Source organism: Nyctibius grandis, chromosome Z (assembly GCF_013368605.1).
Source record: "Nyctibius grandis isolate bNycGra1 chromosome Z, bNycGra1.pri, whole genome shotgun sequence".
Lineage (NCBI taxonomy): Eukaryota > Metazoa > Chordata > Aves > Nyctibiiformes > Nyctibiidae > Nyctibius > Nyctibius grandis.
Window position 1 is genome coordinate 7,127,052 of NC_090695.1, and position 27,539 is coordinate 7,154,590.

General features: G+C 40.9%; 1 protein-coding gene across 2 annotated transcripts in view; it reads right to left on the minus strand.

Annotated features, from left to right (window-relative positions):
• Positions 1 to 27,539, minus strand: part of KIAA1328 (KIAA1328 ortholog) — a 178,675-nt gene that overhangs the window by 60,939 nt on the left and 90,197 nt on the right. The window lies entirely within an intron of this gene.

Sequence of the window (27,539 nt, forward strand, 5' to 3'; positions counted from 1 at the left end):
GTGAATCAGGCACTCACATTTCTTTTGCTAGACCTGTGCATTAATTTCAATAACACACTGAATTTAAACTCCTCCAGCCTTTGGGACCTTTCACAAAGATCCATTTTTTTTTTAATTACAGAAGCCAGGTTTCTTAAAGATAACAGAAACACTGCAGTGAAACCGGTTTAGCAGAGAAATTTGGTATCCGCTGATGGGAAAGTATTATTTACAGTCTATAAATGCTTAGAGGATATAGGTATTGTCCACGCAGAGTGGAAGATAGTCAGCAAGCCCCAAAACACTAGAGCTTAGGAATGCAAGCAAGCACCCAGCAATGATTAGAAGAGAGATATAATCCAAATCTAGGCAGTGTTTATATGTATAATTTAAATTCTTTTTTATAAATAAACAAAATACCAAATATACTCTGCTGCCCTTCAAGACAACCAATTACAAGTTTCTTGTAGACTTCACAGAATGCAAATTAACGTGGATTAGCACCTGAATACTGATATTTCATTATTTCCCGTTTTGCAGATACAAATATATCCTCTCTGCCATGTGATGGAAAGCCAAGGATGTCATGTTTTGCCCCAAAGGGCCCAGTGAGTTGGAAGCATTTGCATTAATGTCAGTGCTAAATGTCTGAGGAAAGTCTGGTGCTTGGACTGGGTGAAAAGTGCAGGACATTAAAATATTTTAAAGTCAGAGGGGCTGGCAGGGCAACTGAGCAAAAAATGCAACATGCTGCCTAAAACAGAGTTTTGTTATTTATTATTTGTAGTGTGCCATCCTTGTCTGCAATATTTCTAGACAAATAAAGGTTACAAAGCCCTTTTAATCTAAATTAGACAATACATAAAGGGATAACCATAAAATCATAGAATCGTTTTGGTTGGAAAGGACCTTTAAGATCATGAAGTCCAACCGTTAACCCAGCACTGCCAAGTCCACCACTAAACAATGTCCCTAAGCACCACATCTACACGTCTGTTAAACACCTCCAGGGATGGTGACGCAATCACTTCCCTGGGCAGCCTGTTCCAGTGCTTGACAACACTTTCCTTGAAGAAATTTTTCCTAATACCCAACCTAAACCTACTCTGGCACAACTTGAGGCCATCTCCTCTTGTCCTATCGCTTGTTACCTGGGAGAAGAGACCGACCCCCACCCTGCTACAACCTCCTTTCAGGTAGATGTAGACAGCAATAAGGTCTCCCCTGAGCCTCTTTTTCTTTAGGCTAAACAACTCCAGTTCCCTCAGCCGCTCCTCATCAGACTTGTGCTCCAGACCCTTCACCACCTTCGGTGCCCTTCTCTGGACTCGCTCCAGCACCTCCATGTCTTTCTTGTAGTCAGGGGCCCAAAACTGCACACAGTATTTCAGGTGCGGTCTCACCAGTGCCCAGGACAGGGGGACCATCATCTCCCTGCTCCTGCTGCCCACACTACTTCAGATACAAGCCACAATGCTCTTGGCCTTCTTGGCCACCTGGGCACACTGCTGGCTCATATTCAGTCAGCCATCGACCAACAGCCCAAGGTACTTTGCCGATGGGCAGCTTTCCAGCCACTCTTCCCCAAGCCTGTAGCGTTGCCTGGGATTGTTGTGACCCAAGGGCAGCACCTGACACTTGGCCTTGTTCAACCTCATACACTTGGCCTCGGCCCATCCATCCAGCCTGTCCACATCCCTCTGCAGAGCCTTGTTGACCTTCAAGCGGATCAACACTCCCACCCAACCTGGTGTCATCTGTGAACTTACTGAGGGTGCACTCCATCCCCTCGTCCAGATAGCTGAGAAAGATATTAAAGAGAACTGGCCCCAACACTGAGCCCTGGCGAACACCACTAGTGACCGCACACCAACTGGACTGAACTCCATTCACCACAACTCTTTGGGCTCGGCCATCCAGCCAGTTTTCTACCCACTGAAGTGTACGCCCATCCAAGCCATAAGCAGTCAATTTCTCCAGGAGAACACTGTGGGAAATGGTGTCAAAGGCTTTACTAAAGTTAATGTAGACAACATCCACAGCCTCTCCCTCATCCAGTAAGCGGGTCACCTTGTCATAGAAGGAGATGAGGTTAGTCAGGCAGCACCTGCCTTTCATAAACCTATGCTGACTGGGCCTGATCGCCTGGCTGTCCTGTACATGCCACGCGATGGCACTCAAGATGATCTGCTCCATAACCTTCCCTGGTGCTGAAGTCAGACCAACAGGCCTGTAGCTCCCCAGATCCTCCTTCCAGTCCTTCTTGTAGATGAGCATCACATTTGCTAACTTCCAGTCCCCTGAGACCTCCCCAGTTACCCAGGACTGCTGATAAATGATGGAAAGAGGCTTGGTGAGCACTTTCGCCAGCTCCCTCAGTACCCTTGGGTGGATCCCATCCATCCCCATAGACTTGTGTGTGTCTGAGTGGCGTAGCAGGTCACTAACCATTTCCCCTTGGATTATGGGGGCTTCATTCTACTCCCCATCTCTTTCTTACAGCTTAGGGGGCTGGGTACTCAGGGAAAACCTGATCTTACTACTAAAGACTGAGGCAAAGAAGGCATTAAGCACCTCAGCCTTTTCCCCAGCCTTTGTCACTATGTTCACCCCTGCACCCAGTAAGGGATGGAGATTCTCCTTGGCCCTCCTCTTGTGGCTCATGTATTTGTAGAAACATTTTTTATTGCCTTTTACAGCAGTGGCCAGATTAAGTTCTAGCTGGGCTTTGGCCCTTCTCATTTTCTCCCTGCATAGCCTCATGACATCCTTATAGTCCTCCTGAGTCACCTGCCCCTTCTCCCAAAGCTTGTAAACTCTCCTTTTTTTCCCTAAGTTCCAGCCGAAGCTCTGTTCAGCCAGGCTGGTAGTCTTCCCCACTGGCTCGTCTTCCAGCACATGGGGACAGCCTGCTCCTGCGCCTTTAAGATGTTTTTCTTGAAGAGTGCCCAACCTTCCTGGACCCCTTTGCCCTTCAGGACTGCCTCCCAAGGGACTCTGTCAACCCGGCTCCTAAACAGGCCAAAGTCTGACCTCTGGAAGTCCAAGGTAGCGGTTCTGCTAACTCCCCTCCTTCCTTCTCCAAGAATCAAAAATTCTATCATTTCATGATCACTATGCCCAAGACGGCCTCCAACCATCACATCACCCACAAGTCCTTCTCTGTTCACAAACAACAGGTCCAGCGGGGCACCTTCCCTAGTTGGCTCACTCACCAGCTGTGTTGGGCAGTTATCTCCCACACACTCGAGGAACCTCCTAGACTGTTTCCTCTCTGCTGTACTGTATTTCCAGCAGACATCCAGTAAGTTGAAGTTCCCCATGAGAACAAGGGCTACTGATCGTGCGACTTCTCCCAGCTGCTAATAGAATATTTCATCCATCTCTTCATCCTGGTTGGGTGGTCTATAGCAGACTCCCATCATGATAGCTGCTTTGTTGGCCTTCCCCCTGATCCTTACCCATAAACACTCAACCCTATATTCACCATCCTCAAGCTCTAGACAATCAAAACACTCCCTAACATACAGGGCCACCCCATCGCCTCTCCTACCTCGCCTATCCCTTTGGAAGAGTTTATAACCATCCATTGCAGCACTCCAGTTGTGCGAGTCATCCCACCATGTTTCCGTGATGGCAACTCTGTCATAGCTTTCCTGCTGCACAATGGCTTCCAGCTCCTCCTGTTTGTTGCCCATGTTGCATGCATTGGTGTAGATGTGCTTCAGTTGGGCTACTGATCCCTACATGGGGGCAGAAGCCCTAATTCCTACATGACCATTCTCCAGCACTTCCAGTTTCTAACCCCTCAATAACCCGTGTCTCTGCTGCTGCACAGCTCTCCATCCCCTGCCTCCACTGAGATGGCAGACTGAAAGACCTCACTAGCACGCCGTCCCACAAACACTGGCTTGCTGTCCCCAAGCTTATATTCAGGAAGCCGGTTTTATCCCTTTCCCCCTTCAATTATAGTTTAAAGCTCTTTTGATGAGCCCTGCTAACTCCTGTGCAAAGAGGAAGAAATATTACAGAAAAGGGAAAGTAAGAGAATCCTGTGGTTACATGTGGTCCCACATTTCCCACCTCACCTGCTTCTGCTAGCATAGCATTTAGGGCACCAACAGGAAAAGGCTTTCAAGGTGGCCAGCCTCCCAGCTCCCTAGGACAGCAGAAGGTCACAGACCTGAAGGTATTCTTAGAGGATCCTATCAGAGCTCGCAGCTTAGGGTGGTCTACCAAAAGCATACACCTACCCTTCTGCAGCCCACAAATAGAAGTAAAAACGAACAAAAAAAAAGGAGACTCAAAAGATGAAAAAACTGAGAATTTCTTTATTTTAGCAGGTTGTTTTATTGACTGAAGAGACAGGAGAATGTTAAGAAATCTAAGCACACGAATGAGGATGGTACAAAATAATCATCAGGAGCAGGTTTAAGAATAAAGGCCCACATCGCAAATTAACTTCATGGCTGAGACTCTATTAAGAGTCCCTGAAGGCCCTAAAAGAGAGGTATCAGTTAGCATTTGTTGACCTTGGCCGCCATTAAATCTGCCCTGATGGTCTCAGAAATGGCATTGACATTTAAAGACTTCATAACAAGGCAAAGAAACTTTAATGTTATTTCACAGTTACAATATGTTTGCAGGGGGGAAAATTCTCATTAATGTCATCGAATGCGAGTGGGGTTTTTTTATTCCTTTAGAAGAAGGAGGTCATGTTAGGCAGAAGACTGAGTTCCAACATGCCTGACAGCTACTCAGTACTTGGCAAAGTCTAACCCCAAGGAAAAATTAACTATTGGGAGTCAGAAGCTAGTCAACAACTTTTTTAGCGATTTGTGTTGTTTTGTTAATGCTTTAATTGAAAATTACAGCTGGATGGTAGAGGCTGCAGGGAAAACGGACTGACATGTACACTTACTAGGGATCAGATGAGACCGGAGCATGCCATGACAAATCTGTAAGATGAAGGCCAGGTAAAGGGGAAAAGTGGGAGAAAAAAAAAATTCCAAAGACCCACCTACTACCGTGAGTCTAAAGATGCACAAGCATAAGGAATTGGGTAATTTTACAAGATGAGTTTAAGATGTTGCCTAGGGGACACATGGAAACTATGACGGACCATGATGGAACAGCTGTGCTTTCCCCTCTGTGGAGCTCTTCCAGGCTTGCTGTACCATATTTAAAGATACAACTTCCTTTAACTGAGGCTTAAACAAACAAACAAACTCAGACTGCTCCTTGCAACATATGGAGTTAGTAAGACTTGATCAGATGTGAAACTCTTGCATGGAAACAAGGAGATATTAAAAAATAGTTCAAAAAAATCTTTAGAAGGTTTTAAAGAGGAAGACACATGGGGAGCTCTACAAAATCTTTACTGCAATCCCAGTAATTTTTGCTCAGGGATTCAGAGCAGAGCTTAAACAAACATCCAGTCCTTAAAACTTCCTACAAACAGACAAACGGCGCACCAGTTTCACGCACGCAGCATTATGATCTCCACAAATTCTTCTTAAATGAAATTTGTGTGCTCTGCAGTGTTAATTCACAGCGCTGGCAGAGGAGACACACTTACAGACTGACTCCAGCACACAGGGCTTTGTACTGCAAGGGATGAACTAGTAACTGATCATATCTTACAATCTCAACACAGGCAAGGTCCTGACAGATTTCACTGGTAGCTCTGCATGTACAAACCATGTTTAAGAAACAGCCCAAAATCATCACCTCGAGAAGTCTTGCATTCAGAGGACAAAACCTAGGGTCCTAGCAAAATACAGTGCTGTTACAGTGAACAGCAAAATTCCTATAGTTGTTAACAGCATTAGAGTTTAACCCATAGCACCTGGGCTTGTCGTTTGTAGCTGAAATACATCTGAATACAGAAAAAGAGACAATGAACTAACATTGTTCTCAATTGTATCTTGAGAACATTTCTCTAACCTGGATTTTCAGCTCTGGGGTTTCTTTTTGTGGAGCAGTAACAGCAGGAGGAACATGCAGGTTCAGAACTAGTCCGGTATGCTGATCTGAGCACGGACCCTGGAGGAAGCCACGAAGAACAAACAGGAGCAGCAACCAGAGGAGAAAAACAGAGATTTAAAGATACTTAAAGATGAAGCAAAAATTTCTAAATGGAGAAATGAGAGGCTAGCATACACTGGGACACGTTAAAGAGCACCAAGGGCATGTATTAGTGACCTAGCTGACATACTCACTAAGGTATACATCCTAAACCTGGAACTCAGTCACCACTATGCACTGTTGATGTATGGGTCTCATCCAAATAAAGCTTGGCTTTGGATTTGCAGGTCTATCGACAGTATAAGCACCTGCTCTTGTCAGTAGAACGAGGAGAATATATTACAAATAAGCTCGGCCAGGATATCGGGGCAACAGAAATGCCGTTTTAAGAACAATTATTGCAAATGATAGGACTATTTGAAGTGCATTACTAGTGATTAAGGAGCTATTCTTTCCAAGAGACTGTAAGAATTTATCAAGGAGAATGTAAAAAGGTAAAGATTTTAAAGTAAATTAGTAGGATCTACTGAAGTCTATCATTTTTTTTTTTTATATCATACAATCCTTTATTAAAATCTCTACCATAAGTAACCTAATATCAGTCATTACAAAGTGCCCATATAATAGTTCAGCAACTGTCCCTGTTACTACCTCAGACAAATACAGTAGATAAATTGGAAGGTAAGCTGACCATTTTTCAAGCAAGAAATAAAGCACCATTTTCTGCAGAAATTATGTATAGCTATGATTGCCATATTCAACTGAATAAAACAAGTGGTCTCAAATCAAAGAAATTATGTGAACAAGAGTCACAAGCCTGTATTTTTCCTGTAAAAGTCTACTGAACTCAATATACTGAACAGGTGTAGCGAAAAAAAAAAGTAAAAATAATAAAATAGGATCACATCACAAAAAAAAAGTGAATCTATAGCTGCTAGCTGACAGCAGAGGAACACCTCCTATGTTTGTGTTGCCTTCAGTCTTTTTACTCCTCTTTGTTAAGAGGGTTTGAGGTGGCATGCCAGGTGCACAAAAAACCTGCATTCAAAGTGGCATGTGAGCATTTGCTGGCACTCAGCTTTAAGTGTGTATTTTGCATTCATAAAACATGCCACCCTTCTCCAGCTACACAAATATTGTAATCTCTAACAAACGCTTCCATTTCAGATCAGCGAACTGGTTTTGTGCTGGCTGATAAGGCAGTCATTAATAATACAGCGCTCCAAGAAAACTAAAGCGAGGCGTCTGTGTGTTCAGTCTTGGAAGTCACTGTGAGCAGAATGCCCACTAAGCCCAACCAGTACCTACATGCAATGCAATACCTGACCACTACAATTAAGCAAACATGTTTGCTTTCTGAAAGAAAACTATATCGGACCTGGTTGCGCTACAGAAAAATGCCACTACACTACTCTTGACAGCACCAGGTCTAACTATTAACATTCAACGTGCTGCCAACATTATAAAAACAAAAAATTACAATCTTCTGACTTCAATTTTTTACTTCTGCCCTTTATTTTACTGAAGAATCAGTAGTTCAAGACCTAGATAAATATTTCAAAAACTATACTATTTGTGAGCAGAGCAGGTCACTACCATTTCCCAGTGCACTTGGAGTTCATGTGAAATAAGGGCGGAAGAGTGATGAGCTGCATTTTTAACATGGGCTTACACAGAATAGCTGTCTAGCTGATAGAGAATGCGTAATGCAACATCTGCACGGTACGCCTTGCCAAAGCCCAGCCCAAATAAATGTAGTGCATTCTCCCTAGTGCAATTAACTCTCGTACTCTGGCAGGTTTTGCTAGAAGATCATCAAGGTAGATTACCTTCCAGCATATGAACTAAATACTTACAGGTGTTATATCATCAGTTATTACTTACAAACTTCTGCATTTAACAAGACATCCAGGCAAATGAATGATCTAATTTATGAATTATTTATAAGAATTTCACAGCATGCTCCTGGCGTCATCCATGGCCTTTTCCAGGTCATATGACACCAATTAGAGCTGAATTTTAAATTATTCAATAACCTGAACTCTCTTGTCATTTAACATATAGATATCAATGCAGTAAACAAGTTAAGTCTAATGGGCCCTGGAGGTTTGCGTTCCTCCGCCCATCAGCAGCAGAGGCTGTATGCTACCACTGGAACAGAAAATAATAGAATGCAGCAGTCAAAAACATTTGCAAGGTTTTAATAAGTTATTTTGGCTCCCTTAGGGATTTTAGTATAACTTACAAGCACTGAATCTAAAACATATTAAAGTCCTTAGCTATGTGCTTTTAAAACAAAATTAGGACATAGCAAAAGAGCAAGTCTGACACTAACCCTAATTTAGGCCCTTAATTTGAAATGTAGTGGAAATTATGGAGTAAGCAAGATTTACTATGCACAACTCATTACCTTCAGGCTCTCCTACAGTATAGCCAAAAATAGCCCCTCTCCCAACACATATACACCTGTCTGTAAAGATAAGGCTACACACAGGGAAATGGAAATGTTAATTTAACAGCTATCAGTTGACAGATATACCTCGCACTCCTTAGCAATTGGGTGGAGAAGGGACCTCCACAATTCTTCTAACAGCACTGGGAAGACCAGTGTTCTAGGAACCCATCCAGATTTGGGTATCTTCTTCAAGATGTTCAGAAGAAAGGTTTAAGGATCTTTGTGGCACATTATAAAAAAAAAAGAAGGGATACAACAGCCTCTGAAGCACAAATGCAATAAAAGACATCTTAAAGCCATTGTTTTCCGTGACGACTACAAGAACAAGAAGAAGATACCAACAGCAAAGGTACCTGAGATGAACAGCACAATCATATATTCCATTCTGCCTCAATATAAAGTCTGCAAGAAACACACAGCAAGCATGCCACATCGTGGCTCCGAATCAGTTGCCCTCCAACATCTCATGAACCTGTGAGCATGGTTTCATGACTGAAAGGAGTGTGCAGACCCCCTATCTACTGCTGAGCTAGACTAAGAAGTTCAAAACACATGGTGGAAAACTTTTGAGACTGGGTGCAGTTCAGTACAAGCCTAAACTGTGCCTAGCACCAAAGTGACTTACTTTCATGGTATCTGTGCCTCAACTTTCTGAATGCTGCTGTAATAAACCCCAGACCTACTCCCACAGATGGTCACTTGCAGACCCCTGTCTTGGAGGACCCAGCGACCCCACTCATCCACACACACGTTTCCTTTGCACTCTCACCGCTTTGCAAGGATTAAAAAATTTCCTCAGCTCTATCCAACAGCAAGAGGAAAAGATGGAAAGGGAGAGGTTCAGTTTATCCTTTTAAACACTAGCAGGTTCTCTAGCTACTGCTGTCCAGATGAATGCCAAAAAAACAAAGATGTTGAGAAAACATCATGCCAAATAAGTAAAAACACACCTATCCAAAATGTCTAGCCACATTAGGAAGAATAAGGTTTTAGACAAAAGAATATAACATCGGAATTTCTGCCCCCAACCTTATCATAGGAGGAGAGAGAGCAAATTTTTTAAAAACTTTTAAAGAAAAATAGCAGAGAGGGGGAAAAAAAGACAACTGCCTAATCTCACAGCACACATTTTAAGAACACACAAAAATAGCTATAAGGGATTTTATTTTGGTTACCAGACAGATTTAGTTTCATTCCTATGCTGGTCAGCATTTGATTATTTCACATTAAGGGCAGTAACATGTTGGATGATAAGACGGAAGTTCATATTGGTTTTCATTAAAGAGTAATATCCACCATGTATTTGGTCCTTCAAGGTAACTTTTTCAAAGTTATTTTAAAAAGCAAACAGTTTTCTACTTGGAATCACAAGTTTAGCATATCAGGGGCTACACATGTTCCCAGCTACTGCCAGTCTCTTTAGAATTCAATCAGCATTTGCTCCAAAGTCATGCTTTCATAGCTCCAGACACAAGACAAAAGGGCAAATATACCATGACCCTTCTAAATAGCCCTGATTACTGTGATCAAACAGAAGCCTGATACTTATGTGGATAAGAACGTGTAGAGTTTGATGTGTGAAGATTACCGCAGAGTAGACATTGAATCAGCATTTGCCAACGTGTAACTCACCATGACAGCCAATATCACCTTTCCCCTGTATTTACAGTAGGGATAACTGTGGTACCCATTGCCCAGCGATGAATTTTAACTAACAGCCACTGTTCACTCATAAAGCTCACCAGAAAGTTTTACTTCCTTCAGAAGGATCTCCTGCAGAGTTCCCGGGGTATGGACATAGGCTTTGAGATGCCTTTCCTGCACAAATAAGCCAAAAAAATGGGTGACATCTAAGAATTAAAAGCACATTCGTAAGTAGGGACAGTGTTCTGGGGAAAAACAACCAGAAACTTATTTAAATAATACAGAAATCCCACAAAGGCAAAAACAGAGAATCTTTTGACTTTAAAAGAGTGGAAAGTTGTGCTCAAGCGAGCACGTTCACTGAGGAGTGTCCTTGCATTAAGAGCCAGACGGCATTTAGATTCTGCTAATGATCCCATCTCTGGGAAATAATTCATAAAAAGTAAACAGTAATTTTCATGTGCCTGCCCTTTTGATCTTACATTTGTAGGGAGTATCCTGAGGCTAGCTGTGGGCGCCCCCGTGGCTCTGGCTGATTGACCTCTAATCTGCCCCTCAAGTAACGATCATGCCAAGGAATGACAACAAGAGTTGCATGTAAGCAGACATTTCAATGCAATCCCATTAAAGACAGGCTGACTCACATCATCTTGACAAAGAAGTTTCAGATAACAAGAAATAAAAGCCTTTTAGAAAGACTATTTTATTTTGTAGTGATGCTGTTCTTCAGAACAAAGACTGGAACAAGACCAACACACCAGCATCTGACTGGTACATAGCTTCACATTAGTTGGCCAAAAGCTACTGCAATACAGAACAACAGGCAGCCCCGTGATTATGTGTTAAATAGTCTTGACAGGAGAAAATTAAGAAAATTTTCAAGAAGGTGCAAATCAGAACCATGGTACTTGACCTCTCCACATTTCAAAAAAGTATATACGCCCTTTGTTAGAAAGCAGTTGTCTAAAGGCTTAGACACTGACTGCTTATGTTCTCATCAGCTTTGAGATCACAGCTTGCATGCTTTTACCCGACACTAACCCACAGCAAATACAAGACAGCATGTATGAGGTAGCTTATGTCTTTGTCACTAGAAATGATGTTAAGAGATAAAACAGCCAGTCCAGAGCAGTTGACATGCAGAAACCTGCTGTCAGGCCAAGGCGACTAAATTACCAGGAACAACTTCTTTAAATAAGGGAGTGAGGAAACGACAAATTAACCTGCTCGAGTACATAGAAATGGGAGCACAGACTATTTCTATTTTACAGTAATACTGAAAAAACATGTATACTCCCAACACACTGAAGGGTACAATGCAACATATAGATGGATGAACTGGTACACAGGTAGCACTGGAGTTGTTATCAAGGTGATTGAAAGGCTGAGTCTTCTCTGCATGGCAGCAGAACTCCATCATGGGCAGATATTACATATATATTATGCTTCCAGTTTCTGCTTCAGTCTTTCCACTGTTAGTTCATATACCTCTTCAATGAGACTTTTGTCAGATTCTCTTGCATTAGCAAGCACTCCCTTTCTCCTCATAAGTCAACATCTTAGTTTACAGTTACATAGGAAGTCCAGGAAACTGCAAATGGCACTCCTCAAATGCAAAGGACATGAACATTTTTTACTAAGAACACACGTAGCCGGGAGTTTTGTGCAAAATATAACCACCCCTGGAGAAATTCCACCTAAGCAGATTTACAGCATGATATCTCATAATCTGTTACCTAACCTGACAGCGTCCATACTGGACAGGTGTCCCCTGAGACCTCTGAGCAACAGAGGCAAATTATCTCACTTGAGTCTGGAAGGCTTGGTTCCCTAACGTAAGAATTCAAGGTCCTCTTGTCATACAGGCTGTGGTTTCAGTGAGAAATGAAATGTTTTCTATCTGGCAGACTTGCAGTATCTCAAACAGGTATATAAATTAACTAATGAAAGATTGCAGGAAAAGTTTGATCAAGGAATAGGAGCAGACACAGAGCAAATGGCAATCTCTCCTTCCCCGGGGGCAAGTCAGCTGTTTCCTTTTGAAGCCCACCATGACGATGCTGACCTCAGAATACTCTTGCCACACTCGAAATGCCACTGAAGATGTCCCTTTCGTCTATGGCTGAGATTCCTTAAGAGCTGAGGTCATCCTGCAGTGGGTTTAGCACTGTTGAAGGTAGCAACAGCTGTCAGAGGGAAATGACCTCTGATATATCAAGCTACAAAGATCAACTTCCTCTTGACCCATGGAAATTATCTTTTATAGTCCTGCTTGACACCATAAAGTATAGCAATGGTATCACTGCTATTATTTGCATAAAATGGTCCTAGATGTGGTGTAGAGCAGTTTGACAGTCCATCCTGATGGGTCTCAGCTGTAGAATATTGATATAAAGGCTCTTCTATAGTTACCATAGGCCATTAGGTTGTCTGAATGGACATCCATCACTACAAGCTTGTGTGAAGGAGAACATTAAGTTAAAAGGGCATGACCAAGCATAAATTGAAAGGCCCTCCACTACTGCAGGGCAGCAGTGACCTTGTGAGGCAATCGCCTTCACTCTGAGACACTGCAGTCTGGACAGACAGACCAAGTAAAACTCACCCACAGGTTTATTAAACAGAGTTTAGTTTAAAAAAGCTCACAAGTGTCAGCATTTGCAGTAGCCTGAAAGGAAATCCTTGCACAAAGTCAGGCACACAAAAGTATGAAAGAAAAAAAAATGTGTTTATAGTCTTACATTAATAGTAAGAAAAACACTATGCCCTGCTTACAAGCTGAAGGACGGGGGACAGAGATGGACAGTTTCCAACTATGAACCCCTACAGTACAGTCTCTCCAGGTTACACTGGAGTTGTAGACCTTCCTTTCAATATACCACCATCACTTTATCGTGCTGTGCCAATCTAAGAGCACTGGCTATAGAGCTATGAGCAAACTTTACATACCTCTTTTGCTCTCTTTCTAACCAGTGACCTAACAGCTGTCCGTTTTCAAAAAAATCTGCTCCCCACCTGATAACAATTCATGTAGCAGATATACACCATCCCAAATTTGACATTAATTATTCTCAAGTAGGGAACCAATTTTTGAAGGGAAGATTTTTTTTCCCAGGGAAAACTGTAGAAGTTTCAATTTTTTTATATTTCACCTTTGTCCTGGTATATCATTCCCCCATTTATGAATTCGATCTGTACAAGTTTGAACAAATGCAGAAAGCAGAAACCACCCATGATGCCAAAAGGTATGAATTTTGGAAGTTCTGACAAAATCCTAATATAGAGTGAAAGGTTACTCTGTCTGGGTTCCGAGGCAACTTCTTGGATAGAGTGAGTTAATACATGTATTCTGTGTACAAGGCTTAAGCCTTCCTTACTCCATATGAAAGAGCTGCACTTCAGCTCTCCTTCTTAAACTCTGGATTCAACAAAGAATAGTAATGCTTTGAGGCTGAAAATCTCTAAAATCACTCAGTGCCAACTTTAATGGGAGCAAAATTAGGTCAACAGCAAAATTCACCCCCTCCAAGGAAAAGAGTTGAACCATCCAGTTGACCACAGAAGGAATTCTCACCATGTGGTTCCATATCTGCAAAGTTGCTTGGGATTTGTAAATAGTAAAAAAAAAAAATAAAAAAAAAACCACCAACTTATTTCCAAATACTGTTGTAGAGCAGAAAGCTCTATCCAACTGGAGAAGCAAAAAGAGTTTGAGCTTACCTCGCAGTCACATATTAAATGAGTGCATCTTTTCAAGTGCCACAACTTGATGGGAAAGAAGATATGAAGTTACAAGTATTCAGAAGAACTGAGTGAGAATAAAAAAAAAAGGAAGAAGGGCCAAGAGTAAAGAAAAGAAGAAAGTCAAATCACATTGGTTCAGTCAGGTATTTAAAATGGGTTTTCTTTAATTAGCTGAACTGTACTACAAATTAAAACTGAATTTCTTATTCACAATATATTCATTGGAGGGGAGGGGATGCAGCTGGCTATTTTCAGAGGAGTTCAAGCTAAAACAGCCTCAGTTCTGCAGGACTGAACAGGAGCCAGCTTGCATCCTTCTCAAAAGACCGAAAAACAACTTGGCAGCAGAGAGTCTGACTGCAAGCTCCATCTCAGGAATACTTACAAAGCAAGACAAACCTGTGGCAATTGTGATTGAACTCATTAAAATCACTACAGATTATTTAAAGCCCTCATGCCTGGCATTCAGGTCCTTTATTACGCTTTAATGCTTAGGAAAAGAAGCTGTAGACATAGGGCAGAAATGAAGGTTTTAATACCACAGCTGATCGCTAAGTGACCACTAAAAGGAGTTTGGTGCCACATGGTATTTTTGGCATTAAATGTTAAACGGGATTGATCATAGAATTTAACTTTGTTTTTGAAATCTTTTGCTTTCTGATAACAGAACTGTTGATGATACAAATGCCCAAGCCCAGCTTTCAGTCTGGATAATGACCAAAAGCAAAGTAATCAGATCTCTTAGATCAGTGTCTGTTTCATGATACGAGATAAGATTAATAGTTTCATGCTGATTTGCCATTTCCTAGAGTGGTGTTAAATTACAAATTTACAGGGGGGTGGGAGGGGAATGTGTACTGTATGAAATTCTTAGAAAAGGGCAAAACCAAAGCACAGTTATCATAAGATAAAACCATAAAACAATCACAGCCCTTGGGGGACCAGAAGCTCTGTGCAGCCTCTCATGTGTCAGATCATCATAGGGTGCCTGGTTATTTTATGATAAGATTATCTAATGTTAATCTCACCACTAGAATTGCCTGCAATGAAAATGTTACCAACTTTCTAATTTTAATTACTGGGTTCCTGAAGATAACTACTTCAATTCTGTTTAAAAAAAAAAAAAGAACACTCCCCATGGTTTCTCTGAAGCTGGTAGTACTTCAAATATCAAACTTGTGGATTGGATGACTTTCAATGTCTTTAATTCCATGATTATTAACTCCTCTCTTCCCTCCTATTGTCACCTACTCATCCTGACACAGGACAGTATTATATGCATATAGGATAACATAAGTTATTCCATTACGTTTCACAAACTACACCAAAAAAATGCTGAATACCTCAAAAGAAATCCATAATGCATCTATAAGTAGACATTCTTGAAATAATGCAGAAGGGGAAAAATTATTTCCTAACCCAAAATTGTCAATGTAATGACCTTAGGATTAGCTAGCAGAAGTGGCAACCACCACTGTAAGAACTTCAAGAGCAGAAGCCTACAAGCTGATTCCCTGCATGAGGTTTCTGTTGAGCAATCTCTTCAGAACCCCACCACTAATTTACCGAAGAGAATCTCAGGTACTGGTTGCATCAGCTAGTGTTATAACACACACACAAGCTCCTTGCATTATATTGTCATACCTGTAAAGCTTTTTTAGCACATATATTTCTCCCACTATTCAATGCATAGTAGCAATTGACTGCAGAGCCATACAAGCTATTGATTGTCACGGGACTCCAACTTCAGACAAATTTCAAAAGGAGACATTGCGTAGAAAACCTTCATGGAAACAGTTTTCAGGGGCAGTGCGGGGTGAGGTTCCTCAGGAACAAAAAGAAAGTGCAACACTAAACAGGGGAAAAAGCCCCAAGCAGGAGAACTCTGGCAATTTCAAGAACCTCCCATTGTATCACAAAGCAGCTTGATCTGGTTCAAAACCACACTCTCAGCAGGGACCCCAGCTAACTCATTGATAGTCCACAGTTTGGGTCTGACTCTATGTTTTTATTCAAACCTTATTATAATCGAACTAAGGACATCACGTTACAACAGAGGTATACAGAAAAAGTCTCTTACAAGAGTTGTAACATGGTAAAAACCAAATAACTATCTCCTAACCACACTGTCATTGGATTTTATCCTACCATTGTAATTTTCTGTAGATGAAACTAGAGAATAAGAACAGTTGAAGACAATTTAAAAAATAGATTTCTCATGTTACTCACTAGTACGATACAATTTGCTTATACATCAGTTATTTTATACATGCATTCATAATCTTTGTCTGCATTTCTCTTGTGCTTTTAGCATAAAAATGATTAGAGAAAAATCTAGATGTGTATTTCTCCTGAGTTCACCAGTTCCTGCTGTTTGTTTCTCACCTGAAGTCATAATCCTGTCTTTGACATCATAATCATTTGCACAGCCATCAATTGAGATGTCACAAACGGAGGATTATGGCCAGGTGGGGAATACGAAGCAGGAGCAGATGAACTCTTAAGAAACAAAAATCTTGTTTTCATGCAAATGTCCTTCATAATAGAGAACAAAAGAACAAAGGGAGAAAAATACAATGGAGAGAAAATACTAGAAGCCAGATTGTTTCTAAATACATGATCTCCCTGAAGTTTCCTCTGAGGAGTCAGCTGCTGATTAACAACTGCATAAATCATTACAAAAATAAAACAAAACTTGACACCTGATGACTGAACCCCCCCACCGCCACCACCACACAAACACACAGTTTTCTGCTTAACATGAAATCAGCAGAAATACGAGGCACTTTGAGAGAACTTGTAACCTTTAGAGGTATTTATATACATTATGCCTGAATATTCCTGGCAGTAACTAAGCACTGTTATCCTTGTTCTATAGATGAAGACACTGAGGTCAAGGAATACATGGGACCTCCCTGAATCTTAGTCACAATCAGATGGCTCAAGACATAGATATTAAAATACTCAAAGCTGAAGTGGCCCAAATTTTGGAGGAACAGAAAACCCATAGCTCGGGTGACAGTCCTATGGGACACTGTTACAGAAGGGCTACTCTGGGTTAGCAGTTCCAAGGAGTTAAGAGAATTATGAACAATTTTTATATTTAAAAAAATCATTCATAAAATAATCTGTCAGAAATTGATTCTAGCTATCAATCTGAATGCCAATACGCAATCACTGGGAAAAACAAACAAACAAAATCAAACTGCAATCCTGATCTAAAACAACAGAATCTCAATATGTAAAGAGAAATCCAATCAGCTACACTGATACCGCTCACACTATATTGTTGCTGCAAAAAAAAAAAACCTACCAGAAATTCTTCTGGTTCCATTTCTAGTCTCTTCTTTTATTCAACTATGTGTAAGCAGCGCTAAATTGTAATCTGGTTAAGTTGCCATGTTCTTGGCACTGCTGCTATACCCATATCAGCAAAATTGGCGTTTCTGCACCAGTCTAATTAATATATGTAAGAAACTCATTTTTTGAAAGAGTAAAAAACCCTGGTGCTTCACATACTTGTGTTCTGCCTCACTATTGCCTGTGATGATGCTGAATGTATGCCAATAAATGTGACAGCACAGATAGCCTACAGCTCAAACAATTCCATCACCTGCCTGTATCCTAGTTCCTATACAGTCTTCTGGACATATCCTGTCCAGATCTTGTCACAGCACAGCAGATGTGGCAGCTCATTTCCTCAGCAGTGAAGTAGAGGAGGAACCTTAGCACGAAAATTGTGCCTTCTGTCCTCTTATTTTCCCTTCTCCGATTTACAGTGCTGAAGTATCAAGACTATTTCAAGTTCATTTAAATTGTCCAAATGGCCACCCTGTAAATAAATGTGCCATTTGACAAAGGAGTTAATTCAGTAGGAAAAAACTCCTTGGCTTTGGCAATAATTACCTTGTATTGTGGAAGTAACCTCCCCCCGCCTTTCCTCCAAACCTGAAACAAATACACGCAGAGTTATAAACACCATTCTAGCTTTTAAACACTTAACAGGCATGAGAGCAGACTGCTAGCAACACATAATAGTCTGTGTATCTGTACAGCACAATTACACTCAAAAAAAAAAACCTAAGTACTATGTATGACATTTATTCATGACTTCAGGTAAATGAGTCACAGAATAACGTGAGGCTAGCCTAGGATTTTACACTTGATGGACAACACCTAAATATCCTAACTAGATATTAAACAAAACTGTAATTGCACTCAAGTTGTATTTAGCTTTGAAATCTGCTGTTTCCATTTCAGACCTCAAAAAAGGTTTGGCTGCCCAGAACCTTATTAATTTTCCCAGGCATACCAGTCCAGTTTAATAAAAGATATTATGTCCTAGAAATCTTGTCCTGCATTTGCTTTTGTACCTATGCTGTATTTTCTTAAATAAAAGCCTTATTCATCCATGATGTGTTTCTGAGCATCTTCTTTAAACTTCTCATTTTCAGAGTCCAGCTGGTAAAAGAATGTTTTGCTCTTGTACAAATGTATGTATTATGTATTAACAAGGCTGAAATTCTATATTCAGAAAGCAGGTACAGATATTTATGAATAACCTAAAGAAAATTGCCTTACTGAAAATACATTTAAATTCCTCCCTCCATTTTTTATAAAGGATGACAGGCAGTTTGTTACGCTAGTAACCACTCTGAACATGCAAAGTGATGTTTAACTGTGTTCATGTGTCTTATTGGTGGCAGTTACCACGCTCACAAAACTTTTTCTATTCATACCAAAAGCAACAAACATACAAGAACACGGTCAAGTTAAGAGCAGGTAGCAAGCTGTGTGGAAGTCATAGTTTTATCTCACCTGTGCTGAAGCTTCTCATCTAATGGGAAAACACTGATACTTTTAACTTTCACTTTTCTAAGAATTTACACATCTGTACTGAAAGCAAAAGATCTATCATTTTGGAAAGAGCAATGTTGTGTTCATATTGAATCTTTACTTTTAGGTGGAGGGAACACAGGCTGGAATCAATTCTACACTAAATATACATCCCAAACCTGTATTTCCTTAACACCTTTGTAAGGTGAGCAGCACCCATGCTCAGAACTACCCACTGAGAATTCCAAGACACAGCCTCTAGATAACACACTGCAGCAATGGATAATGGATACTCTAGGAAGAAGCTGGTAGAAAAATGCCAGTTAAAATATTTCAGTGCCAAGGAGCCAGTAAACCTTTAAGAATGAAAAAATCTGTTAGAAACATAAGTGACCAACTACATTGTACTTTGCCCAAGGTAAAAAGAACAGGGGATGCAAAACCATACTTGTGAAACCAAGGACAGAAGGCCAGTCCAACCACACCTGTACGTAGTCTGAACTACCAGCATTTCATTCCTAGAGTCCATTGGTTCTCAAAAAGTCTGCTAGGTAACAGCATAACCAATGTGTCTCCCAGCCAAAAATCCTTACTATTATAAAACCGATTGCTAAGCAGAGCTTTAAATAAAGTTTGGAAGTGAAATGCTCTCAAATGTTAGCCTGTGATTTCTGAAATTAGAGGTCAACTCTATTACCCCTTGATGCTTGACTTCTGAAATTCCTTAAAATATGGTACTTGCTTCCCATTTTCAGGAACGCACCTCATGCAGTCAAGCATATGGAGTCAAAAAAGGTGCCTCTTCATCTGCCATCTGAAGCTTTATTTTTCTCAATTATAAATTACAACTAGTTTTAGTAATAGCAATCCCTGCACACATTTGAAATTCACTTCCATTTTCCACATTGCAGAGCTATATGGCTTAGTAAATACAAGCAATTTAGGTTCAAAACCATAGCCCCAGGCACTACACATCGAGAATTTTATATTACTGAAAATTAATGCCTTTTTTGCATATGCTTGAGCAATAAATTAAAAAGCTATGTCTTCTATGTATCAACTGGGATTTTCTTAGCCTTCATTTTAAAAAAGAATCATGCATAGAGAGTTGCATTCCAGTTTCTTCTCTGGGCTTTTAAAAAGAGAATATGAATTTATTTCAATTCATCAAAAGCAACTAACTAGAACTCTAGGAGTCTCGTATTTTGTACTGAAATTTGTATGTGTTCAACTGCATCAATATCAACCTCTGAATTCAATTCTCCAACTGAAAAAAACTGGCACCTGTGTGTACTGTACTCATGGCAGTACCCAAGTAGAATAATCGAAGTAATAGTCATAATTTCTTTTAGCACAGACAACTACAGTCCCCATATCAGAATTGGGTGGAAAATAAATGAGGTTATGATAATTGCTGGAAGGGGGGCACAAGGGCTAAATAATGATTTCAAGCTGTTCTCTCTCGGAGAGCTCTATTCCATCCCAAAACCTCCATTCTCCTGTGTGCATGGGGAATGGAAACACCTCTCTCCTGGCACTGCCTGCTCAAGGCAGCGGGAGACTGAGGAGGTATGCAGGATTTTCTTAGGCCGCATAAAGAAGGAACTCAGAACAAATAACTGGAATTGAGCTTTACTTCAAAATTTACCTTTCAGGCCCTTTCACTGCTCTTGCCTCACCTCAGCTCGGTTACTTTTACCCCATCTGCGATAAGCAGCAAAATAGCATAAAATGGGCAAGTTTTGTCTGAGCTTCAACCACAGGGCCTGTTTAGCAGCTAGATTTTAGCATTTACTCATCTTGGCTTTTATCCAGTGTATGTGCTGGTAGACTGTGCTACATATTTACTATCCAGCTACCTACAGCGATGCAGACGCACATCTATCGATTCCCTAATCTTTACACACGGATTCTGGCCGTTGCCTGGAGCTAGTCCATCTCTCAAGTGACATTTGTTCTAGGCATTTCGTTTATATTTCACCATTAATCCTGCCTGACTTCACTGAATGAAAGGCCTTTTTTCATTAGTCTTTCAGCATCACCCACTATTACTCAACATTATTCTTCCTGTTTAAAAGCCTCTGAAATACATTAGTTTCTCTGCAATTGCTACATCTAGCACCGCTTAGGTCCACACCTAGCACCAATCCCTTCAAAGCAGGTGTAGATCCGTAGCTGTTTGTGACCTGAACCTTTGGACAAGCCAAGGATAATCTGGTTCAACAGTTTGTTCAGAAATACAAAACTGCCGTACCGGGTCAGAGCAGGCATCAGTCCAGCTGAGTAGCTCGTCTCTAGCCCGGTGTCTCTCAGCAGCCCCAATGATGACAACGAGAATGAACTGCTCTTGGCGTAGAGATGCCACCACCCAGGGGACAGCCCACAGTTCCCACGTGGCCTTCCAGCCACCCCAGAAGAGTGCTGCTAGGATGAACCACAGGGCCTTGAAAATATCATCTGTTTTATATAACTGAAGAGAAAAAAAGATACAAAACCCCAAACTCAGTGGGGCTTGGGACTCTGGATAACTAGCTACGTTTCCTGCCCCGATGACACACTGCACATGGGACCTTATGCAAGTCATTTAATCTCATCTGGTCAATTTTCTTTTTTTTAGACAAAACTATGGCTATTACTGAATGCTTACTGAAGGTACATAGGAACAGGGCAAGAGTTTTGCTCTCTGCTTGCTAACATAACCCCACAGCTTCTGTAGCTTTCTCTTTGTCATACCAGGCTGATCAGTTACCGAGGTTTGAATGCTGCAGTAAGCCGCAGCTTAGGGACCCCTTAAGATTCAGTCTACAGTGGAAGTGGCCCAACAGATGACCAAGGAAAGAGCATTGAAATAACTGTTAGCTGTTGCTCCTCTCCCATCCCCTTAAGGCATCACATACAGTCCCCCACAATACTGAAGGGAGAGCCTAGAGCCAATTTAACCTAGCTAGCCGGGATGCCAGGGCAGGCCACAGAAGACTCAGGGACAGAAAGGTTTCATCCTGAAATCAGCAAGCTGCTTGTTTCAAGTGGTTTCTGAGACACCTCAAACAGACCTAATTTGGGAGATGCCTCTCATTTTTGCCATACATTAACTGTAAAGGTAGAATTGGAAATTAAGCTTTTCCTTCTTCTGTATCTTAATGAACTCAGAATATGCCTCTGCTCCAAATTCAGATTTAAACTTGGGGACATTATGCTTCAGAAAGTAAAACTAATGTGGAAAAGATCAAAAAGAACTTTCAACATGCTACCTAATACAACAGGCTTTCCCTCCCAAGTAGAGACAGAGGAAGTGATTCAATAAGCCAGTGGTAAGGGGAATCTATTAGCTTATTTTCTTGTGAATTTTAGGAGTTCACATGCATTATTAGGAATTCTACCATGTGATTTCAGGGAATTCCATTAATTTTAAAATGTCTTATTTCATAAAAGCCACAAAAATAGCTACATAAATGGGAAGAGTTTGAAAATAAGTATCACCTTCCACTTCATAAGAGCAATGAGTGAGCCAGGCTGCCTGCTTATAAAAGAGACCTAAAAAATCATAAACATTTTTAGAAAGAAAATTTTAATCCACTAATGTTTGAAAGGAGCATGTACAACTTATATATAAGCCAAGTTCAAATTAAAGTTTTGGGGTTGGGTTTTGTTTTATTTTTAAAAAAAACTTTCAGACTACAAAACCCATAGAGATGTATTTTGCTTGTGTTTTTCAAGCAGTAGAATCTTCCTGGAACTGGAGTGGTGCCAAAACCCTCTGTTCCCACAAGGCTCGATCTCAGCAATGGAAGCCTTCCTACAGTCACTTTTTTGAAGGTAACTTTCAAAGTCTTTCCTATATTACAAATATACTAAATGCACCAAAATATAATTTTCTCTAAATAAAATGGTATTCATCAAGTCTTCAACCTATTATCCCACATTCTCTTTTGGAACAGACACATCAATAGAACAGCATCATCAATCAATCCAATAGATTTTGAGTGTATGCACAATGAATCTACCCTGCAATGAATTGGCTTGAGTCATTTAAAAACTCATATCTTAATGTTAGGAGAAGAAAAATAATTATTTTGATCTATTCCTCCTCCCCTTAAAGCACCTGAGGCAAGGGCTAAGCATGAAAAAGAAAAATAACCAACAGCTGTACTACAGCAATCAAGCCTAAATAAAAATGACTGATCAATCCAGAGGAGAAAATATAAAAGACATCATTCCATATAAAATACACACAAAGCTTTTAACTGAAAAGTTTTCAACTGTGTCAAATGTGTTACAGTAATTAAACAAGCAGACAGGGTGCCAAAACTGTAGGTAGTTAGAACACCCACATTTTCCCCCTTTTCAATCTCTCTCTCTAGATTACTAAAGCATTTAAAATTCTACCCTTTTACAAACACTGCTTTATTAAGGAACTTAGCAAGAGCACCACAGGAAATGATGACCCAGAAACTGGTATGTGGATCTCACAGAATCACAGAATGGTTGGGGTTGGAAGGGACCTCTGGAGATCATCTAGCCCAACCCCCTGGGTTGGTCTTTGGAAGCATTGATAAGATCCCCTCTCAGTCTTCTCTTCTCCAGACTTAACAGACCCAGCTCCCACAGCGTCTCCTCATAAGAGAGATGCTCCAGCCCTCTGATCATCTTTGTAGCCCTCCGCTGGACTCTCTCCAGTAGTTCCTCGTCCTTCTTGAACTGGGGGGCCCAGAACTGCACACAGTTACTCCAGGTGTGGCCTCGCTAGGGCAGTGTAGAGGAGGAGGAGAACCTCCCTCGACCTGCTGACCACACTCTGCCTAATGCACCTCAGGATGCCATTGGCCTTCTTGGCCACGAAAGCACATCGTTGGCTCATGGTGAACTTGGTGTCCACCAGGTCCTTCTCTGCAGAGCTGCTTTCCATCTCTCTGCTAGTACCTACAGCACCCCAAGAAGAACATCCAGGATTCTCTCCTTCCTTCTTTCATTAGGCAGGACTTTGCAATATCTTTTCAGAAACTATTCCCATTATACTTCGCCCTCAATGAATGTTGCATTACTTCTCTTGGATGAACACCAGCTATGTTGTACTGCATTTCAGACTCCTATCAGCTCATTTTAAAAGCTTGTTTCCCTTCATGAAATGACTGTGCCCGAAAACACAGTTGCCACCTAAAAATATTATAATACACTACAATGTGAACAAATGGCACTGAGCAATTGCTTAGCTCAAATTATAAAGAAAGAAAAAGGTTCACCAAGAGACAGATTCTGCTGGCCATTTAAAATACATGTCTGACATTAAAGCAACTCAGTACTTTTGAAAGGTGCTGAGGAGCTGAGTGCTCTCAGCTTTCACCAATTTCAAAGAGTCAAGAACACTCAGCATCAGCAGTATTAGTTCAAGCCCATGTCAAATCACTTTATCTGAATATATATTTAAACACATAAAGTAGGCTACAAATATAACTGAAAATAGCAACGTGCATAGAATAGACCTAAGAGATCCAGTTTCCAAAGGCAGAGGATCACCTGCAAGGGAGTAGCAAATCACCCTTCCAAGAACTAACCAAGAAGTCCTTCAGAAGAATCCCAAGCCAGTATTCCCTTACGCACGAAGGGACACAAACTTGTCTCTATGTCTCTAACCCTTCTGATACTGTAAGATCACCCTAAGAAGTTTCCCCAAAGTAACTTTTAGACTACATCTATCATTCTGTTCAAATCAGTTCTCTTCAATGCATTGCACTAAGGAAGACTGGCTGATGTACAGCTGGCATCAATGACAGCACCACGAAAACTGAAAAATTACCTCTAAAAGGGTTTGAGAAGAAAATGTGCAACACTGTATTGCATATCACTGAGCCTGAAACAGAGCATGCTGTTCTATAATCCTCTTTCAAAGTACTATCATTAAAAAAAAATCAAGATGTATTAATGATAGACAGTAATTTACAACACCAGTGAGCCAGTTAAAAGACAAACACTTAAGAAGCAAAACATCATAGTATGCACTAACAGGTTAACACCAATTAATAGGCAAAAGTTACACAGGATACTAAAAATGGATGTAATATGATGAAACAGGAAATACGGGCTATAAAAATGTTTTCTGATAGCAAACCACAAAAGAAGTCTTCCATGGGAAGCAATGGAAGCCAACTTTCATGTTATTTAGGCTGGAAAAAAATGTTTAAAGAAAGATCTGGAAGGAGAAAAATCCTGCAGTGGTAGCAAGGAGGGGAAGATGAAAAGTTTGGTCACACACTGTTCTGGTTTGGCCCAAACCAGGCCAATTAGTCTTAGAGAAACCAAGGTCACTGCTAAATTCCTCACTGCTTACGAGTGAAGAGCCAAAGGGGGGTCGCAGCTGCAGGGGGGAGCAGACAGGGCAGGTGACCCAAGATTGACCAACGAGGTATTCCATCCCATACATGTCATTCTCACTTTCCTATTTATCACTAACCCACTGCCTCCTGGAGGTGGGGCCCAGGAGGGAGGGGCCCTCCTGTCTCCCACTGATTGGTACCAGCTTTGCCAATTTTCCAGTTAAAAGCCTGCAGGTGTGATGGCAGGGAGAGCTATTGCATTTTGCCCTCTGCCCGTGCTGGGTGGAGCTACTGCATTTTCCCTTCTGTCTGTGCTGGGGGGAGGTACTGCCTTTTCCCCTCTGCCTGTACTGGGGGGAGCAACTCTGCCTGAGGAGGATTTCCAAGCTCTTGATCTTGGTTTTGTACATATTTGTATATATTTGGTTATTTCTATTATTATTGTTATTATATTCTTTTTCATTATTATAGTTTATTAAAACTGTTTTAACTTTCCAACCCATAAGTCTCTCTCCCTTTTCCCTTTCCCTTTCCCTTGGGGGGGGAGGGGAGAGGGTTAACAGAGAGCATCTGCCACCTGGTTAATAGCTGGCCCAGCTTTAAACCGTGACACACACAAAGATTGAGAATGCAGGGATTAGATGAATTACCAAAAGTAAAACTGGAAATTTGGGAGAAGCCCAGAAAATTGGGAGGGGGGGCAGAGAAGGAAAAGGGTAGAGAACTTCTTTGTCTCTAATGTTTCTGATTTTTATATCTCCAATGCGATGAAAGAAAGCAACAATCTCCAAGTAGAACTAACAACCACACACAGAGGCAATAAATATGGATTAAAAGTGGAACATCTAATAAGAAAAGAAAGTCTTTCTCTTTCCTGCAAATGGAGGATGATGACTATTCAAATGAAAAAAACACAGCAAACAATATTCATAATATACGGTTTCTGCAGGCTACAGAAATCATTGCGAGGTGCTGTATACTGCAGTTTTATGACATTTTTTGGCTGAGTTCATGATTAGGAGATTACATAAGATGTTTATTACTTGCTGCAGCCTACGGAGCACAAAAAATGAACCGGTCATTTAATTTACACTAAATTTGTACGAGATAGCAGAAAAAAGCAAAGCAACTCAGTGAAGACAGAGCGAGCATTAAAATGCTGTGACTGAGAAAACAGCACCATTTTCCAGTATCCTGTTATGTAGAGAACAGAAATAGTTTGGTAAAAGACAATTAGTATAAAAAAGCTCTTGAACTCTGCCTGGACCCATGGATTAATGCCTAGCAACAGAAATGTCTGCATGTGTATTCACATGCACGCATGCATGAGCATAGCAGTTGTGGACGGAGAAGGGAAGAGCTTGAGAACATACATGGGGGAAGGGAGGAAAAGAACAGCAATTCAGTTTTCATGTTTCCCCAAGTCTCAACTAGAACTAATCAAAATGAATTCATCTGAATGTCTGTGATGGCCAAAAATTTAGTCACACACAGTCTGGCTGTCCAAATGAATGGTGAGGAAAGGGCTCACATCAATCAGCTTCATCTATGAAGATTGGCACAACTTCAGTACGGACTGACAGAGTTCAGTGCCTGCCAGACTGATGAGCCAAGCACCAAGCTGAAAATGTTCTGACTATTCATAATGACATTGCAGTCTAGTGCCTTTGATTAATTAATTCAGGAACTAAGGCTTTCAGTTACTGTAAGAATAATATTTGAGGTAGCTGTTTCTCACCCCTTACAGTGTATGAAATCCACATCCCATCACTCTGCACTCAAACCTGCACTGGTACCATTACTGGAGTGCCTTTGACTGCTGCTACGCAGGGTCTAATGTACACTCCAGTCCCTCCCCTCCCTCGAACAATTTACTTTCCTACAAAATAAATAAAACAAAGCAAATGTTCAGTGCCTTGCCTTTGAGAGATTTTGCTAAATGAGCCTTCTTCAAGCCACAAAAGAAACATTTGTCTTAATTGTTACTAATAATGTTATCTTTCAGCACTCTCCAAAAACCTCTGACCAACAGCAGGGCCCTCGCACAGCACTGCTAGAAATGTCGCTAGATAGCATTACACATGCAGACAATTAACAGCTTGAAAAAAGAAGGTTGATCATTTTATTGCATTATTGTTCAGACAGAAGAAAATTCATTTTAATTAAGACAAGACCTTTCCACTCATTCTCAGCCCTAAATCTGGTTAGACGAAGGCAAGGTGTCTGCTATATTAATGTATTCCAGTTAAACAAAATTGAGAAACACAAATAGGAAACTTGAACAAGTTGCACTGAAGTTAGGGGGCTGCTGCTACACTGCCTTGGGAATGCAGTCAGTCACACCGACTGTGTTTAACAGAAAACTTGAAGGATGGAAGGCATAAGCTCTCCCCAACATGTTATCTCACCAATACTGTCCATGTATTTGGATACAGACTGAGTCCCAAAGCAGTTGTCATTTCATTCTTCCAGTGTGCATTGTTTTTCTGTTTAGTAATGCTGCTTTCTGTAGCATGATACTTTACTAAAGCTGCAGAGAAAAA